The 18,276-nt window shown below is 47.7% G+C and overlaps 1 protein-coding gene and 1 pseudogene across 3 annotated transcripts in view; one reads left to right on the top strand and one right to left on the bottom strand.

The window, feature by feature from the left end:
• GRIK4 (glutamate ionotropic receptor kainate type subunit 4) overlaps window positions 1-18,276 on the top strand; it is a 476,424-nt gene that overhangs the window by 102,315 nt on the left and 355,833 nt on the right. The gene's annotated exons all lie outside the window — the stretch shown is intronic.
• LOC120364543 (elongin-C pseudogene) lies at window positions 10,203-10,545 on the bottom strand (annotated as a pseudogene).

Raw genomic sequence — 18,276 nt, forward strand, 5'->3', positions numbered from 1 at the left:
GAGCCGAGATCATGCCGCTGCCCTCCAGCCTGGGCTACAGAGCAAAGAGACTCCATCTCAAAAAAAAAAAAAAAAAAAAGTGGTGATAGTGGTGTGTCATAATTGTTACTGTTATCATCATTCTTTGCTTTCATGGCCACAGCCTGCACACCCAGCTCTTATCTGTTCTTCAAGATTCATCTTAGTCATTCTTCCTCTGTGCGTAATCTCCCTCACTGCCCACTACCCCGGTCTCGATTCAGCACCCTCCTGTGTGTGGTATAAGCCTTCATCTATCTTTTGTCGGTGGAGTTTGCTTGTCCTTCTCCCGCATCTGACTATAAGCTCAGTGAGAGTGGAGACTGTGCCCCCTCCCCGCCTCCTCAGCATCAGTGTTCCTGAATGTTCATTGGACGGATAAGTGCTCTAACTCCAGGCCCGGTAAGCCCCACCTGGAATGAAGCCAGTGGGTGTGAAGCTGCCAGCTTCTCACTTCCCAAGTTGAATCCTGAGTTCTTCTGTGCAGTGCAGGCAGTGCTTTGCTTTTGGGTTGAGGGCACCCCCCTTCTAGTGACGGAGAGGCGGTAACCCACCTTACCTCCTTGCAGGGCCGATTGTAGCTCGAGTCCTGCTGCTTCCACAAAGCCTTCCCTAGTAATTCCATCTTTTCTGTACTGCTCCTGTAATACTTAATTCATTCTTCTAACGTGCTCGTCATACTTTACTTTGTCCTGTAATCACTTACTTACGTATTTCCTTTGCGATACACCTCGTATCTATTCCTGTTGGACAACTTGCCCTACCATGAACCACCGTGGTGCCGTGCATCCATCTACAGTAGACTTTACCATTGGTAGAGTTTAAATAGCACTTTGTTGAATGAATGAGTGATAGGTTTCTAACTATACTTGTAGTGTAAGGGCCTGTTCAGCTGTTATCTCGCTGTCATGTTAGTTTTTCTCATTATCCATTCTACATTTCATGAGAGCAAGGATTTTACTGAGTACGTCTGTATCCTCATAGTACTGGGCAGAAAACGTTTAATGGTAATTAATTACTGATTGATTTCCTTAAATTTTCTATCCTATTAGGACTTTTGAAGCAAAAAAAAAATCTTATTAGCTTAGTTAAGCGGTGCCAACATTTGAAGGAATTGACTAAGCCTGAGTTCCTATGATGAAACGTATAGCATGTGGGATTCCACATGACAGGTTGGAATCCTAATGGGTTTTCTGATCATTTCCTGACAGGCACTGATGACTTCAATGAAGGCAAAAGATCTCAGTTAAAGGGAATTATTAGACTTGACAGTAGAAGTTGTCAGTGCAGCCCTCATTATCGGGCTACTTTGTGGTGGATAGGAACTGGCTTTGGGGCTTTGTCTGCGATAGGAGAGGTCTCCCTACTCACTCTGGGTGGGTCAGGCTGAGGCCACACCAGAGCTCTGAGCTTCCACCATGTGTAGAGTCCTGAGGGGGGTCAGGAACACAGGGACAAAGAGAAGTGAGGTGAGTAGGGGAGCAGGGTCATGGGCACGTGGTACAAACCTGAGTGTGTTTGAGAGAAGAAGCATTTCTAACCAATGACCCTCGTATTCAATAGGGCTCTGTGCGTGAGTGGTGGGGATGCTGGGAGAAAGAGCCATTTGAGGCTGGAGGGCTGGTCTCTGCCACTGGGGTCTTGGCTGGTGAGAATGAAGAAGATCACTAATATTTGTATGTAGTTGTGACTCAGAGAGCTCGGGTTCTGGAGTTGGAGAGACCAAAGTTCACAGCTGAGCCCAGCTTCTTCTTTTTTTTTCTTTCTTTTTTTGAGGCAGAATCTCACTCCTGTTGCCCACCTGGAGTGCAATGGCATGATCTTGGCTCAACCCCACCTCTACCTCCCAGGTTCAAGTGATTCTCCTGCCTCAGCCTCCTGAGTAGCTGGGACTACAGGCATGTGCCACCATGCCTGGCCAATTTTGCATTTTTAGTAGAGATGGGGTTTCTCCATGTTGCTCAGGCTGGTCTCAAACTCCCAACCTCAGGTGATCCACCCACCTTGGCTTCCTAAAATGCTGGGATTACAGGTGTGAGCCACTGCGCCTGGCCGCCCAGCTGCTTCTTAGCTGATTGGCCTTGGATAAGTTGCTACACTTTGTTTCTTCTTCTCTTGTGTGGGGTATCATAACTGCTTCCTGCTTCTCTGTGCCTTGTACAAGAAGACATGACCCCACAGTGGGATCAGCACTCAGGTCTTGTCAGTTCTTGTCCTGTGCTTTCTATACTGTTCAGCCAAGGGAAGGGGGACTGTCTGCTTAATTAGCTGATGTTGGTAAGAGCTTTGGAGATACAAAGCTCTTGATAAGAGCTAATCCCCTTAATCTGTGTGGGGGTGATGTGTCAATGTATTGTACAAGGCAAATAGCACTGGGGGGATTGGCCAGGAATGCAGGACAGCACACGGAGCATGCGCGTGTTTGCGTGTGTGCACTGCACACATTGTTCATGCTCCCTTAAAAGGTGCTGCAGACATGATGTGCAGGAATTCGTGCCTCAGATGGTGCTGGGAGGAGATGCCCTCTGTGTTTTTCCATCCCAGAAATGCTGATTCTATTCTTCGTTGGAAGGTGGCTCCAGGTCCTGGGGCAGGGAACTTCTGAGCTCTGTGGGAAGGGAAGGATTTGAGAGCCCAGTGTCAGGTGCGGGTGAGCTTTCTGCATGCTGCCCTGCTCACTGTCTCAGGATGCTGAGGCGGTTACAATTGTCCCATGATCCTGGCAAAGTTGCCAGCCTCATTATAGCCTTGAGATGCGGAATCTGTGGGCTCAAATATACGCTGTTCTGTTTTGACTCAGCAATGGACAATCTATTTTCTCCCAGGAGTTTGGACTTAACTTTAAGTTATCAAGTGGTCACCCTCCCCTCTGTTTCCTCCCCTCTGCATATCTAAGCTCTGCCTGCATCCTCTCCCACTTCCTTCTGTGAGCCTTCCCTGCGGGCTGTGATGGGGACAGGCCCTCAGTGCAGTGACTGGCCTACCTGCCATGTGGCTTGGCTCCCCCAGAAGCAGACCACAAGTGAAGACAGAAGTAAGTGCAAATGGTTATGTGGTTGGTGTTCCTGGGAGCCACTTAGAGAGGGGGTTATGTTGTTTAAAAGAGTCCACTTACTTGCCTGATAGAAGAGTGGAGAAGTGAGACAGGGAAGGGAAAGCAGATCATCAAACTGTGGCCACCTGGGGCCCAACCCCACTGGGGCACAGTGGGAGAGTATAGAGCCTCCTGAGGGCAGGGTGTCCTCATGGCTACTAGCTAGGGTCTAGCACTAAGGGCCTGTCCCATGTACATGGGCTGCATGAGCCCCAGAGACCCAAAAGTTCTTGGGTGAGCCAGAGGTGCCTGCATCAGTAAAGCCCCCAGATCGGCAAGTGTGAGAGAAGTGAACACGGCCCCACGGCTGCTCCTGGCCAATCTGAACTACTGCATCCCAGACCCAGGCTTGGCCACTGCAGCGAAGGCAGCTCCGGTGGCCATAACCCTACTCACATGTACATGCCAGCTACCCTCTAGGTTCTAGGAGCATTTTTGCAATATTTATTTATTGAAGACCTTGGAGGTAATCTGATTTATTAAAACCATAAGCAAATATGCATTCATCATGGGCTTCCTTTGCGTCAGGGACCGTGCTAAGTGCTTTCTCTGCGTATCTCATCTTGGTCCTTTTGATATCTCATGAAGTAGGTGTCGCTATTCTTATTTTCCATTTGAGGCAGAGAGTGGCTAAGTGAGTTGACGCAGCTTCACCCGGTACCATACCATCTTTCCTGGCTGCGCTCATGATCCGAGAGCTTGGTTCTGCCAAATGGCCCTTCACAAAGCATTGAGCAGGTTGGGCGGGCTACTTCTGTGGGCCTCCTGTGTGTAGACACCAAAAATAAGGTTCAGTCCAATGAAAAGTCCGTTAATTATGCCCCAAGACTACGGATTGAAGGGTGTTTGGGTCTTGATGGATGGAAGCTGACTCTAAGTTGGACTCTGAAGAGTGTCGTAGCCCCTTGCCCTTTGATGTATTTGTCTCTGCCTGGCAGGGCCTGGCAGCTGCCTGGGCTCTGGCCTCTTCTCTATTCCAGGAAGCCCAGCCATGCCAGCTCTGGCTTGTTACTCTTTTTGTCCCAGGGAGCCCCTAGAGATCTCTTAGTAATGCATTTTTACCTATGGGGCCTAGCTGGCACTCTTCCTGCCCCTAGGGCCTGTTACATGATTTTGCCGTCAGGCTTTCTGATTGCAGCTTGTGGGCAGAGGATCCCCAGTGTCTTCTTTAACTGGGTGCTCGGTTTTCATTTTAATCTGACGACTGAAGAGCTCTGGAGTAGGAGCCAGGAGATCTTGATTTAAGTCTCACTCATTGTATGTATATCCTCGTACTTACTTCTCTCTGGGCCTAGTATCCTCATCTGATAAGTCATGGGATCTAGTATCCTTTCTGGGCCTGAAATCCCAGGAGTTGGGGAGAAGCAGGAATTGGGTTACAGAGGGTTACCAGCTGGTTTCAGGGGCTTGTCTCTTCTGGGACTCAGCTATGTGCTGGCTGACAGATCAAGCACCCAGGATCCATCGTGTTAGATCAGGATTCTGCCAGTCCTAGGTGCTTCAGAAAATCCCTGCCCTTACCTCTTTGTGGTGATAGGGTGGTGGGGGGTGTGCAGAGGGAAGAACTTGGGGATTGGTGCATGGTGGGGATGGGGAAGAAGGCTGTAGACTCAGCCATATTTGAGCCATGGAGTCTCAGGAGAAGAGGGGCCTGTGGAATGGGCCAGGCTATGATGGATTGTGACTTCTCAGCTTGTGGGTCAGTAATCCCTTTAGTAAGAGATCCCCAGGTGCACTTTAGCTGGAGCTCAGTCATAAAGGCAGCAGTGGAGAATGGAACTTTCATAAGAGGGTCCTGAGGAAGAGCCTATTGGATTACTCTTTCAAATTGTCCATGACAGACATGTTCCTCGAGGAGCCATTATCTTCAGATGGAATCTGGATACTTTGGTCTGTAAGATTTGACCCTAAGCTATTCAGCCAGGATGGATGAAATAGGAAGTTGGCCCTACAGTGTCTCATGGCCAAAGTGGTTTGGCCATGCTGGCCAAGAAGGGAGGCAGAATGTTGAGGGGACAGCAGAGGGATTGAAGATGGGTATGCACAAGGCACCAGACTCCTCCAAAGGTTTTGGAAAACCAAAGACTGGCATATGAAACCATGTCAAGAGTCTTGAGGCAGCACACCTCAGATGTGGGAGTGGGCTACTCAGATTTTATGAGATACCCCTTTTGTCTGAGGCCATGAACCAGTGAGCTTTCCTGGCACCAAACAACTTTATAATACACTGCAATTACCTGTGCAAGTGATTCCAGTACCCCTGTGTATCAAGCAGTTTTTTTTTTCTTTCTTTTTTATTGCATTTTAGGTTTTGGGGTACATGTGATGAACATGCAAGATTGTTGCATAGGTACACACTTGGCAGTGTGGTTTGCTGCCTTCCGTCCCCTCACCTGTATCTGTCATTTCTCCCCATGCTATCTCTTCCCACCTCCCCACCCCCCCGCCCCTCCCCCATTTCCCCCCAACGGACCCCAGTGTGTAGTGCTCCCCTCCCTGTGTCCATGTGTTCTCATTGTTCAACACCCACCTATGAGCGAGAATATACGGTGTTTGATTTTCTGCTCTTGTGTCAGTTTGCTGAGAATGATGGTTTCCAGGTTCATCCATGTCCCTACAAAGGACGTGAACTCATCGTTTTTGATGGCTGCGTAATATTCCATGGTGTATATGTACCACATTTTCCCTATCCAGTCTATCATCGTTGGGCATTTGGGTTGGTTCCAGGTCTTTGCTATTGTAAACAGTGCTGCAATGAACATTCGTGTGCACGTGTCCTTGTAGTAGAATGATTTATAATCCTTTGGATATATACCCAGTAATGGGATTGCTGGGTCAAATGGGATTTCTATTTTTAGGTCCTTGAGGAATCGCCACACTGTCTTCCACAATGGTTGAATTAATTTACATTCCCACCAACAGTGTAAAAGTGTTCCTATTCCTCCACATCCTCTCCAGCATCTGTTGTTTCCCGATTTTTTAATGATCGCCATTCTAATTGGTGTGAGATGGTATCTCAATGTGGTTTTGATTTGCATTTCTCTGATGACCAGTGATGATGAGCATTTTTTCATATGTTTGTTGGCCTCCTGTATGTCTTCTTTTGTAAAGTATCTGTTCATATCCTTTGCCCATTTTTGAATAGGCTTGTGTGTTTTTTCCTTGTAGATCTGCTTTAGTTCTTTGTAAATTCTGGATATCAGCCCCTTGTCAGATGGGTAGGCTGCAAAAATTTTTTCCCATTCTGTTGGTTGCCGATTCACTCTACTGACTGTTTCTTTTGCCGTGCAGAAGCTGTGGAGTTTGATTAGGTCCCATTTGTCTATTTCGGATTTTGTTGCCATTGCTTTTGGCGTTTTGGTCATGAAGTCCTTGCCTACACCTATGTCCTGAATGGTTTTGCCTAGATTTTCTTCTAAGGTTTTTATGGTATTAGGTCTGATGTTTAAGTCTTTAATCCATCTGGAGTTAATTTTGGTGTAAGGTGTCAGGAAGGGGTCCTGTTTCTGCTTTCTGCACATGGCTAGCCAGTTTTCCCAACACCATTTATTAAACAGGGAGTCCTTTCCCCATTGCTTGTTTTTGTCAGGTTTGTCGAAGATCAGATGGTTGTGGGTATGTTGTATTTCCTCTGAGACCTCTGTTCTGTTCCATTGGTCTATATCTCTGTTTTGGTACCAGTACCATGCTGTTTTGATTACTGTAGCCTTGTAGTATAGTTTGAAGTCCGGTAGTGTGATGCCTCCTGCTTTGTTCTTATTGCTTAGAATTGACTTGGCTATGCGGGCTCTCTTTTGGTTCCATATGAAGTTTAAGGTGTTTTTTTTCCAGTTCTGTGAAGAAGGTCATTGGTAGCTTGATGGGAATAGCGTTGAATCTGTAAATTACTTTGGGCAGTATGGCCATTTTCATGATGTTGATTCTTCCTAACCATGAACCTGGAATGTTTCTCCATCTGTTTGTATCCTCTCTTATTTCGTTGAGCAATGGCTTATAGTTCTCCTTGAAGAGGTCCTTTACTTTCCTTGTTAGTTGTATTCCTAGGTACTTTATTCTCTTTGTAGCAACTGTGAATGGCAGTTCGTTCTTGATTTGGCTCTCTTGAAGTCTATTACTGGTGTATAGGAATGCTGCATCAAGCAGTTTTTATTGGGCTTTTGCTTTGGGATTTCTTAAAGTCCCCTCTAGCCTCTGCTAGAATGGTCAAAGAGGGTTCTAAGATGGCAGTGGACAGGTGTGACTGGAGCAAAAAGTTCACTTAGGGCGGGGGTTCTCCTGGGGAACTTTCTCTGAGTCCTGTGAATGTTAGCAAAGTGTTACATGTATGTAGTGATGTGTGTTTCCCTGGGCAAGAACATAAAATCTTCAACCAGAGTCTCAAAATGGTCTTTTGTCTCACAAAAGTTTAAGGTAAGAACCCCAATCAGTCTATGAAAGCAGGGCTATGTCTGCTTAGCTGTCCATTGTATTCTTAGTACCTAGCTTAGGTACCCAGCATTTGGTAGGTGCTTAATAAATAATGGTTGGATGAATAACTGACTAAGAGGAATAATGAGGGTCTAACTCTGTCACCCAGGCTTATGAGTACAATGGGACAATCTCAGCTCACTGCAGCCTCTACCTCCCAGGCCCAAGTGATCCTCCCATCTCAGCCTTCTGAGGAGCTAAGATCACAGACATCTGCCACCACACCTGGCTAATTTTGAAATTTTTTGTAGTGACAGTGGTATCATTTGCATCAGTGGTGCCTGGTTGGAGGTGATTGGATTGTGGAGGTGGATTTCCCTCTTGGTGCTGTTCTCATGATAGTGAATGAGTTCTCATGCGATGTGGTCATTTATAAGTGTGTGGCACTTTCTCACTCTTCCTCCTGCTCTGGCCATGTGAAATGCTTGCTCTTCCTTGGCCTTTGGCCATGCCTGTAAGTTTTCTGAGGCTTCCCCAGAAACAGATGCTGCTGTGCTTCCTGTATAGCCTGCAGAACTGTGAGCCAATTACATCTCTTCATCATAAATTACCCATTCTCAGGTATTTCTTTATAGCAATGTGAGAATGGACTAATACCAAAAATTGGTGTCAGGAGTGGGGTGTTCCTAGAAAGATGCCTGAAAATGTGGAAGCAACTTTGGAACTGGGTAATAGGCAGAGGTTGGAAAAGTATGGAGGGCTCAGAAGAAGGCAGGACAATGAGGGAAAATTTGGAATTTCCTAGAGACTTTTTGAATGGATGTGACCCAAATGCTGCTGATGATACGAATACAAATAGCCAGGCTGAGGATGTGTCAGATGGAGAGGAAAAACTTACTGGGAACTGGAGTAAAGGTTACTTTTACTATGTCTTAGCAATGAGCCTGGCTGCCTTGTGTCCCTGCTGTATGGATCTGTAGAACTTTTGATCGTGAGAGTGATTATTTACGGTATCTGATGGAAGAAATTTCTAAGCAGCAAAGCATTTAAGATGTTGCCTGACTTCTTCTAATGCCTATGCTCATATGTATGGGTAAAGAAATGACTTAAAGCTGGAACTTACATTTAAAAGAGAAGCAGAGCATGGAAGTTTGGAAAGTTTGCAGCCTGGCCATGTGGTATAAAAGAAAAGCCCATTTTTAGGGGAGGAATTAAAACAGGCTGCAGAAATTGGCTTAAGTAAGAAAGGGCCAAGTGCTAATAGCCAAAACAGTGGGGAAAAGTCCTTGAGGCATTTCGGAGACCTTTGTGTCAGCTCCTCCCTGAATCATAGGCCCAGAGGCTAGGAGGACATAATGGTGTCATGGACCAGGCCTGGAGCCCTGCTGCTTTGCACAGCATCAGGGCACTGTTCCACACAGCCCACATTCCAGCTCCAGTGGAGGCTCAAAGGGGCCCAGGTATAGCTTGGGCCACAATTTCAGAGGGTACAAGCCATAAGCCTTGGTGGCTTCCACATGGTGTTAAGCTGGCGGGTGCACAGAGTACAAGAGTTGAGGTTTGGGAGCTTGTGCCTGGATTTTGGAGGATGTATGGAAAAGCCTATTTGTCCAGGGAGAAGCTTGCTGCAGGGGTGGAGCCCTCATAGAGAACCTCTAGTAGGGCAGTGTGAAGGGGAAGTGTGAGGTTGGAGCCCCTACACAGGGTCCCTACTGGGGCACTACCTAGTGAAGCTGTGAGAAGAGGGTCACCATCCTCCAGACCCCAGAATGGTAGATACACCAGTATCTTGTACCTCATGCCTGGAAAAGCTGCAGGCACTCAATGCTAGCCCTTGAAATCCACTGTGGGGGCTGAACCCAGCAGAGCCACAGGGGCAGAGCTGCTTAAGGCCTTACAAGCCCAACCCTTGCACTAGTATTCCCCAGATGTGAGAAATGAAGTCAAAGATTATTTTGGAGATTTAATATTTAATGACTGCCCTGCTGCGTTTTGTACCTGCATGGGGCCTATAACCCCTTTCTTTTGGCTTATTTCTCCCTTTTGGAATGGGAGTTTTTACTTAATGCTGATACCCCATTGCATCTTGGAAATAACTTATTTTTCATTTTACAGGCTCATAGGCAGGAGGGACTTCCCTTGTCTTGAATGAGACTTTGGATTTTGGACTTTTGAGTTAATGCTGGAATGAGTTAAGACTTTGGGGGACTGCTGGGAAGGCATGATTGCATTTTCCAATGTGAGAAGGACCTGAGATTTGAGAGGGACCGGGGGTGAAATGATATGGTTTGAAGCTATGTGTCCACCCACATCCCATGTGGAATTGTAATACCCAGTGTTGGAGGGGGGACCTGGTGGGAGGTGATTGGATCGTGGAGGCAGATTTCCCTCTTGGTGCTGTTCTTGTGATAGTGAGTTCTCATGAGATCTGGTTGTTTAAAAGTGTGTGGCACCTCCCCAACTCTTCCTCCTGCTCCGGCCATGTGAAGTGCTTGCTGCTCCTTTGCCTTTGGCCATGATTGTAAGTCTCCTGAGGCCTCCTCAGAAGCAGCAGCTGCTGTGCTTCCTGTACAGCCTGCAGAACTGTGAGCTAATTAAATCTCTTTTCATCATAAATTACCCAGTCTCAGGTTTTGTTTTTTTTTTTTTTAAATACTGAAAAGAGTTAACAGTGTATTATAATTTATTTTATCAGACAATCTAGGAAGTTTGCAGTCACCAGCAGTTCTAGTGCAATTTCAGGTGCAGTTGGGAGTCTGGGAATCTTGGAGGTGTTAGTGTAGCGAAACTTGTGTATAAAATACATGCATACTTTTGACAGCCCATGTTAAGGTCCCTCTCTCAAACTGACCCATTGGTTTCATTCTCAGAAAAATTGGCCTGGGCCACTCCACATGGCTTTATTATACCTGATGTTAATGCATATTCTCTTTTTACAGTAAATTAATGTCCATCAGATGATATCAATTTGATATACATGGCATCAGGGCCTTCACAGCCACCACGGTTTTCTCTTTGCCATCCATTTTGTTCTTATGAAATTCTGCTTTGCTTCCCTGGGAACTTTAGTCGTTTCTCTGAGTTCTGTTTCTCCTCCAGCTCAAGACTCCCTTGTCTTGAGCCACCACAGCCCAGTACCCATGTATTGCCCCTCCACCACTGTAGCCCAGTCCCTATGTACTGCTACAGCCCTGTTCCAGGGCCACTCCCCCACCCTCAGCTGCCTCCCTGTCCTCAGGTATTTCTTTATAGCAATACAAGAACAGACTAAAACAGATGGGGTCTCCCTGTGTTGTCCAGACTGGTCTCTACCTCCTGGGCTCAAGGGATCCTCCTGCCTTGGCCTCCCAAAGTGCTGCTATTACAGGCATGAGCTGTGATTACACCTGGCCTTGGAGAGCTTTTAATGTAGAGGTTTATAGCCTTGTGGAAAAGTTCTGGTTTAATTTTTAAAATAAATATTTATTGATAGTTAGCTCCAATCATGTGTCAGGTATTGTAGTATTATTACTAGTACTTAATACCGCTATTATTTCCTCAATGACTACCAGCCACTATTTACTGGGCATGCATGATGTGCCGGGCATTGTACTCAGCCCTTTGCAATATGATCTCATTCAATCCTTATAACCATCCAGTCAAGCAGATATCATTACCCGCCTCTTACTCATAAGGCTCGGAGAGCAGTTACGTCACTTGCCCACTTTCATGCAGCAACGAAGTAGAAACGCCCTAATTCTAACCCCAAATTAGCCTGACTTCAAAACCTATATCCTCAGCCATTATTTGATCTTCAGGGATGAGTGGCTCAGTGCTGAGAACAAGGACTCATGTACCCTGGTCACAGCTTGTTGCAAACCCCAAGCTCAAAGCCCCTGTGAAGTAAGAAAGGAACACGATCGTGCCGAATCTTGGGTGAGGTCAGGAAGGCCGCTTGGGGTGGGCACGGTGAGTCTGCAGGGTTGGTAGACGATCTTGACAACCATCTCCTTAGTTAAGCCTTTCACACAGTCCATTTTCTCTAGTCAGCTGAGTGTTTGGAGGCCTGTAAGCCCCCCTGCTAGAGAGGATCAGGGAAGCAGGCGCTTGGAGCTGTCAGGGAGAAATACCTGAATTATTTGAACAGATAATAACAGGATAGTGTAAGCTTGTTTAGTGCAAGGAAACTCACTGTAACAGAAACCCCCTCCCAGATCATCAATGGGCATTGCAGCTAAAGGATTTTCTGTGAGGTGGACACAAAGAAGACTTCTCCAGAGCCCAGGCAGTGGGGGCGAGGGAGGGTCTGGGCCATCAGGACCCAGAAGAAGTGGTGGTCCTGGTATCCTTGGGGGCAGATGAAAGGCTATGGGAGTTGGGTTAGTGTGCCTTTGCCTTAGACTGGGAGTTCCAAGATGGAGTCTAGTCTTCTCTCGGGCATGTGCTAATTATATAAACTTGCCAGTTATTGTTCTTTGGGCTTTATTCTCTTCCTCTCTAAAGTGAAGGCACCTGATTGCATGACTTTATTCAGTTCCGACATGCTGCCATTCCTAGAGACTTCTCAGCTGCAGTGGCAGGACAAGGGGCCTTTGTAATAAGGAACATGGGTATGGGGTATAGTTTGTGCTTGTCTTAATGTATGTCTTTTATTATTATTATTATTTCAAATTTTATTTCCCCCAGGCTGGAGTGCAGTGGTGCGATCTCAGCTCACTGCAACCTCCACCTCCCAGGTTCAAGCCATTCTCCTGCCTTGGCCTCCTGAGTAGCTGAGAGTACAGACCCATGCCACCACATCAGGTTAATTTTTGTGTTTTTAGTAGAGATGGGGTTTTGCCATGTTGGCCAGGCTGATCTTGAACTCCTGACCTCAGGTGATCCACCCATCTTGGCAGCCTCCCTAAGTGCTGGGATTACAGGTGTGAGGCACCGTACCTGTCCTTACTACTGTTTTTAACTGTGACAAATGTGTGGCCACCACCAGCACTGGGATGTGGTCCATTTAATCTTCTCAACAACCTCATGGATTAGGTACCATTACTAACCCCATTTTTCAAAGACAAGAGGCCTAGAGAGGGTAAGTGACTCGCCTCAGGTCCCACTGCCTTTAGGGGGCAGAAGTGAGACACTTGTCTGGGTAGTTTGACTTCAAAGCCATTCCTTTAATCACCTGGCAGACTTTCTCATTTTTTTGAGCAAGACTTACAGCAAGACATACTCTTCCAAGCCAAACCCAGATTGTCCACAGATATATGCATATCAAATGGAAATGCTCTGTCCTGCATGTCCTGGTAGTTCTCGTTTTCCTTGCTCTTGGCTTTCTGTTTTGTGAGTATCATTATTGTATTAGTTTCCTGCGGCTACAGTAACAAATGACCAGCAATCGGGTGGCTTAAAATAGCAGATATTTATTCTTTCACAATTCTGGAGGCCAGAGGTCCGAAATCAAATTGTCAGCGGGGCTGTGCTCCCTCCAGGGGCTCCAGGGAGAATGGGTTCTGTGCCTCTCCCAGCAACTGGTGGCTTTGGCTGGTCCTTGCTGCAGTGTCTGCCTCTGTGGTCATGCTGCACCTTCTCTTCTCTGTCTGTCTGTCCTAAGGATAACATGTGGTGCACTTAGGGTCCCATGATAACCAGTGTGCTCCTCCTCTCTAGATCCCTTGGCTTAATCACTTCCTTTGCCATGCAAGGTAGCATCCACAGGTTCTAGGAGTTAGGTCATGGGGGCTGCCTTTTGACCCACTACAGTTACGGACTTGTGAATTTTTACAGATTCGGTGTATTTCAGTCAATTCTCCTAACTATTCTTTTTGCACCTCAAATTGTCCTTGAAGCCAGCCCCCCCTGTACTCTTTATATATATATATATATATATATATATATATATATAGAGAGAGAGAGAGAGAGAGAGAGAGAGAGAGAGAGAGAGTCTCACTCTGTTACCAGGTGCCAAGCTGGCATGCAGTGGCACGATTTTGGCCCACTGCAACCTCCGCCTCCTGGGTTCAAGCAATTCTCCTGCCTCAGCCTTCTGAGTAGCTGGAACTACAGGTGTGCACCACCATGCCCGGCTAATTTTTTGTATTTTTTAGTAGAGACGGGGTTTCACTATGTTGGCCTGGATGGTCTCGATCTCTTGACCTTGTGATACACCTGCCTTGGCTTCCCAAAGTGCTGGGATTACAGGCGTGAGCCACCGTGCCCAGCCACCCCTGTACTCTTATAATTTTATTTTGTTTTTCAGACTGGGTCTTGCTCTGTTGCCCAGGCTGGAGTGTGGTGGTGTGATCATGGCTCACTGCACCTTATCCTCCTGGGCTTAGGTGATCCTCCCTACTCAGTCTCCAAGTAGCTGGGGATACAGACATGCACCACCACGCCCAGCTAATTTTTTATTTTTTGTAGAGTATGGACTCTTGTTATGTTGGCCAGGCTGGTCTTGACCTCCTGGACTCAAGTGATCCTTCCGCCTTGGCCTCCCAAAGTGCTGGGATGACAGGTGTGAGCTGCTGCGCCCGGCCCCCTGTAGTCTTTAGGCATGACCCCATTGGTCTGTGAACAAGCCCATGCTCTCTGACACAAGATGTCACAGGCTTGTGTACTCCTTACTCCCAACCTGGAATTCCTCCAAGTCACCCCGATTTCTTTCAGTAGGAACTGACATTTGTTATTTTCCATTCTCTTCTATTTCATTAAAGAAAAACACTGATTACAATCTACTGAATTGATTTTATGGACCTACTTATGGATTGTCACCTGCAGTTTGAAAATCACTGTCCTGGGCTATTTTGCCCTTCTCTACTTTGATCACAAATTTAGGAATTTCCTTCCCATTAGAAAGCGAGGCACCCTCAAATACAAGGGCCAAATCTTCAGCCACCGGCTCTTCCATGGCTGCAGCATGGGGTCTGCACACAGAGGGCCTGCACCCCATTTAGAGACCCTCAGAGCCCCTGCTGCCCTCCCTGGCACCTTGCATCTCTTCTGGGCCCCTCTCCCTTCCTCCTCCTCTTCCCTCTCCCCCTTCCTCCTTCCCTTTCCACCCTGTCCCTCTCCATCACTGCCTGGCCTTCATTTTGCCATTCTAAGAGGCTAATGTGAAAATTGCTCACAGATGGCACAAACAGTATGGAGAAGAGCCTCTCTCTTCATTAGAGCAACACAAGATAGTGTTTTTAAGTGATTAAATTGTTACAGCAATAATTAGGCTGAAATCCAAACATCTCATCAGACTGCTTCAACCTCTCACCAAGGGCTCTTGAGGGCCCCTTGGGGTTTGCAGGGGCCACCCCAATGGAGAGCCCAAGAGCGACTGTCCAGGCCTTTCTGGACCTTCCCCATGGGGTCCCCTGGGGCAGAAACATCTGGGTAGTGTTAGGGCCTCCATTGGCGGTCACTCCCTCTAAGCAGATGTAGAGGTCCCGGCCCCAAGCTAGGCTGTAGCTGAGTTTGTCTTTGGTGGCCATCCCGTCCCCGTTGGCCTCCACCTTGTCCTGTAGCCACTCTGTACTCTGAGTGCCGCAGGTGCTCCTGGAGGGCTGTCCTGCTTGCCCCTCCTTGCTGGCCACCCCTTGTTCTCCTAGCACCCTGGCTGGAGTCAGCTGGCCCCACGGGAAGAAAGGGAGCTGGGTGAAGTCCTCTGCAGGACATGACTACAGGACAGACACTGCATCTCATACCCTGCTGCGGAGTGTGGGCATTCTCTGGGGCAACCTGGGAATTGCTCTCGATCTTGTCCTTCCTCATTCCCCATTAGCGTAGGGCCCCATTTCTTCCTTCCAGAGCTTGAAACAGCTCCCGCCTCACCTGCCCTCCACCTTCTCTCCTTGCCTACTGCTCCAGGAAAGAAAGCATAGAAAGCTAGACACAAATAAAGACACCTTCATGTATCTGGTTATCTTGGGGGTGGGTAGGGGGTGGGGCAAAGATTTAAGAGAGACCTAGAGAAGATGAAGTGCACCTGGTATGAAAATTACAGACTAGCAATCACAAGATCTCATTTTAAATAAACATGTGAAAATGAGACTTAAGGTGAAGTGGCTCACACCTGCAATCCGAGCACTTTGGGAGGCCAAGGTGGGTGGATAACTTTAGGCCAGGAGTTTGAGACCAGCCTGGCCAACATGGCAAAACCCTGTTCCTACTAAAAGTACAAAAATTAGCCGAGCATGATGGCAGGCACCTGTAGTCCCAACTACTCTGGAGGGTGTCAGGAGAATTGCTTGAACCAGGAAGTAGCGGTTGCAGTGACCTGAGATCATGCCACTGCACTCCAGCTAGGGTGACAGAGCGAGACCCCATCTCAAAAAACACAGACTTAGGTTTCATATGGTGGTCGGTCAAAGGTGTCAGGAAAGGAGGAAAGGAGGAAAATAGGGAGGTCAGAGCAAAGGCAGTAGGGAGGGAATGGCAAATGTGCACCTGTCCAGAGAGCAGACACAGAGAGAAGGAACAGAAAGCAGGGAGAGCAGAGCCTGGGGAGGTGGAGAGAGTTGGGCCATGATGTGACGTAGCAGTTGGTCACTTACTTGCTGGCCCTTCTGAGCTCTGTTTTAGTTTAGGGATTCCAAGTGTTGTTGCCTCTTCTCACATCTGAGATGCTGATCAGTCAGTGCTTTTGTGGCTCTTTCTCTGCATCTTTCTGTCTCTCCTTTCAGCGGGCATAGCTCATCTTTCCAGTGGAGGAGGCATTTTGGTCTGGGTTTCGGTGGGCAGATGTCAGAGCTGGCTTATGTGCTCTTCCCTTCTTACTCCTGGCTCCAAACAGAGTGCCAGGGTGTGGTGGAAACTCCGTGTGTTTGGCAGGAGGGTGGGCGGCTGCTGGGTGAATCAGAACTTCCAGGTGGAAGTGATGTGTTAGAGGAAGGACTGGTTGGGGGTAGAGACAGAGGCAGATGGGGTGTGGTGAGGTGTGAGTCAGTGATGTCCCACCCTGCCCGCCCCCCAGGCTTCCCAGTCCCTCTTCTATTCGGATTCTACTTCTAATCAGAAGTAGACACAATAGTTGAAGAAATAGAGAAGATAAACTTTTATATAAAAAATAAACTTTTGGCCGGGCGCGGTGGCTCACACCTGTAATCCCAGCACTTTGGGAGGCCGAGACGGGTGGATCACGAGGTCAAGAGATCGAGACCATCTTGGTCAACATGGTGAAACCCTGTCTCTACTAAAAATACAAAAAAGCAGCTGGGCATCGTGGCTCGTGCCTGTAATCCCAGCTACTCAGGAGGTTGAGGCAGGAGAATTGCCTGAACCCAGGAGGCGGAGGTTTCGGTGAGCCGAGATCGCGCCATTGCACTCCAGCCTGGGTAACGAGAGCGAAACTCCGTCTCAAAAAAAAAACTTTTATCTTTTATAAAAAAAATAAAAGATATAAACTTCATCTGCTGGGGTAGGATTACATCAAGGAGGATGAAATTAAGGGCTTTTCTTGGAAAGAGATCTCCAGGATAATTTGATGGAAGACTTTAGTTATTTCAGATTCTAAGTGTTCCCCCTGCAACAAAAGATGCTTTAAAAAAGAATTAATTGATTTGGGGAGTCACATGAAAATATTATGTACATGTATCTCTTCGAGTCCTTAGAGCTGCTATTAGTCTAGAGAGCTGCCAGCAGCCCAGGGAAGGGGGCTTCAATGCCCTGCCCTTTTCCTATGTGCTGGTGACAGATGACCCAAGTCTCTGCCCCCAAGGGAATGGAATGAAGGCTGGGAAAGGGAAAATGGGTTTAGATTCGACCTCAGGAAGAACTTGGAACCATTTTACCTGCTTCAACTGGCTTGGCACACTTTATTGGAAGGAAATTGATGAGCTCCCCTCCTCTTAGACGAGAGAATGGCATGTCTTATGTGAGTGGGGATGTGAGCTCTTCAAGAGATTGTGTTGTCTCAAAGCAGCACAGGGTGGTTCTAGGACCTGGGATCTTTTGAGCTTACCTCTGGTCCCCTGCCACACTGACATTGCTTCCGGGGTGCACTCAAGTCTCCAGCTCACCTTGATCCGGGCTTTCCCCAGGGAACAGTAGGCTCCTAGGCACCCCAGGGCTCATTCCCACTGTCCCTCTGCCTGAACACCCTGTTTGGATCCAATCTCAAGGACTCCACAGCTGCTGTGCACTCATCACTCTGGACACACAGTGTCTGGAAAACTCTCTTGCTGGACTTCCAGCCCCTTCTCCCTTGATCAGGGCTCATCAGGAGGATGGCAGACTCCCATAGTCAGAGCCTTGTAGGGCAAACAGATGAAAGCGTTTGCCTTATGATCTGCCCTGAAGAAACATGGCTTGATGTGATTGACAGGAAGCCAGCTCTAGTGGTGGCAAGCCCCGATGGTCAGCACACCGTTCCTTACGTGCCAGCCGACACCACAGAGGCCCAGGGGGCTCCTCCACTGCCCAAGGCCCTGGGTAGAGGCCAGGTGACAGGCAGGTCTGGCCCCATTTGTGCTGATCTGGTCTTGAGGGCCTCGGGCTGTGTGTCTGGGGTTGCACAGCTCAGTGTCCTTCTATGTTGTGTCACCAGCGCACTTTATCTACCGTTGGGTCCCCAGGGCTCAGCACAGAGTAGGAATTTCATTAATATTGGCTGATGAGAAACATTATGGATCCCAAGTTAATCCAGATCTTCCTTCATTCACAAGAAATTATAAATCTCAGCACTTACTTACATTTTTAGAAGGGATCCTGCACGTTCCTGATCTTCCCCGAAGGAGAAGCCACATAGTGTGGTGTGAGGAGAGCACCAGGCTAGGAGTGGAAACCTGGGTTCTGGTGGAAAC

The sequence above is a fragment of the Saimiri boliviensis genome, chromosome 6, assembly GCF_048565385.1.
Source record: "Saimiri boliviensis isolate mSaiBol1 chromosome 6, mSaiBol1.pri, whole genome shotgun sequence".
NCBI lineage: Eukaryota > Metazoa > Chordata > Mammalia > Primates > Cebidae > Saimiri > Saimiri boliviensis.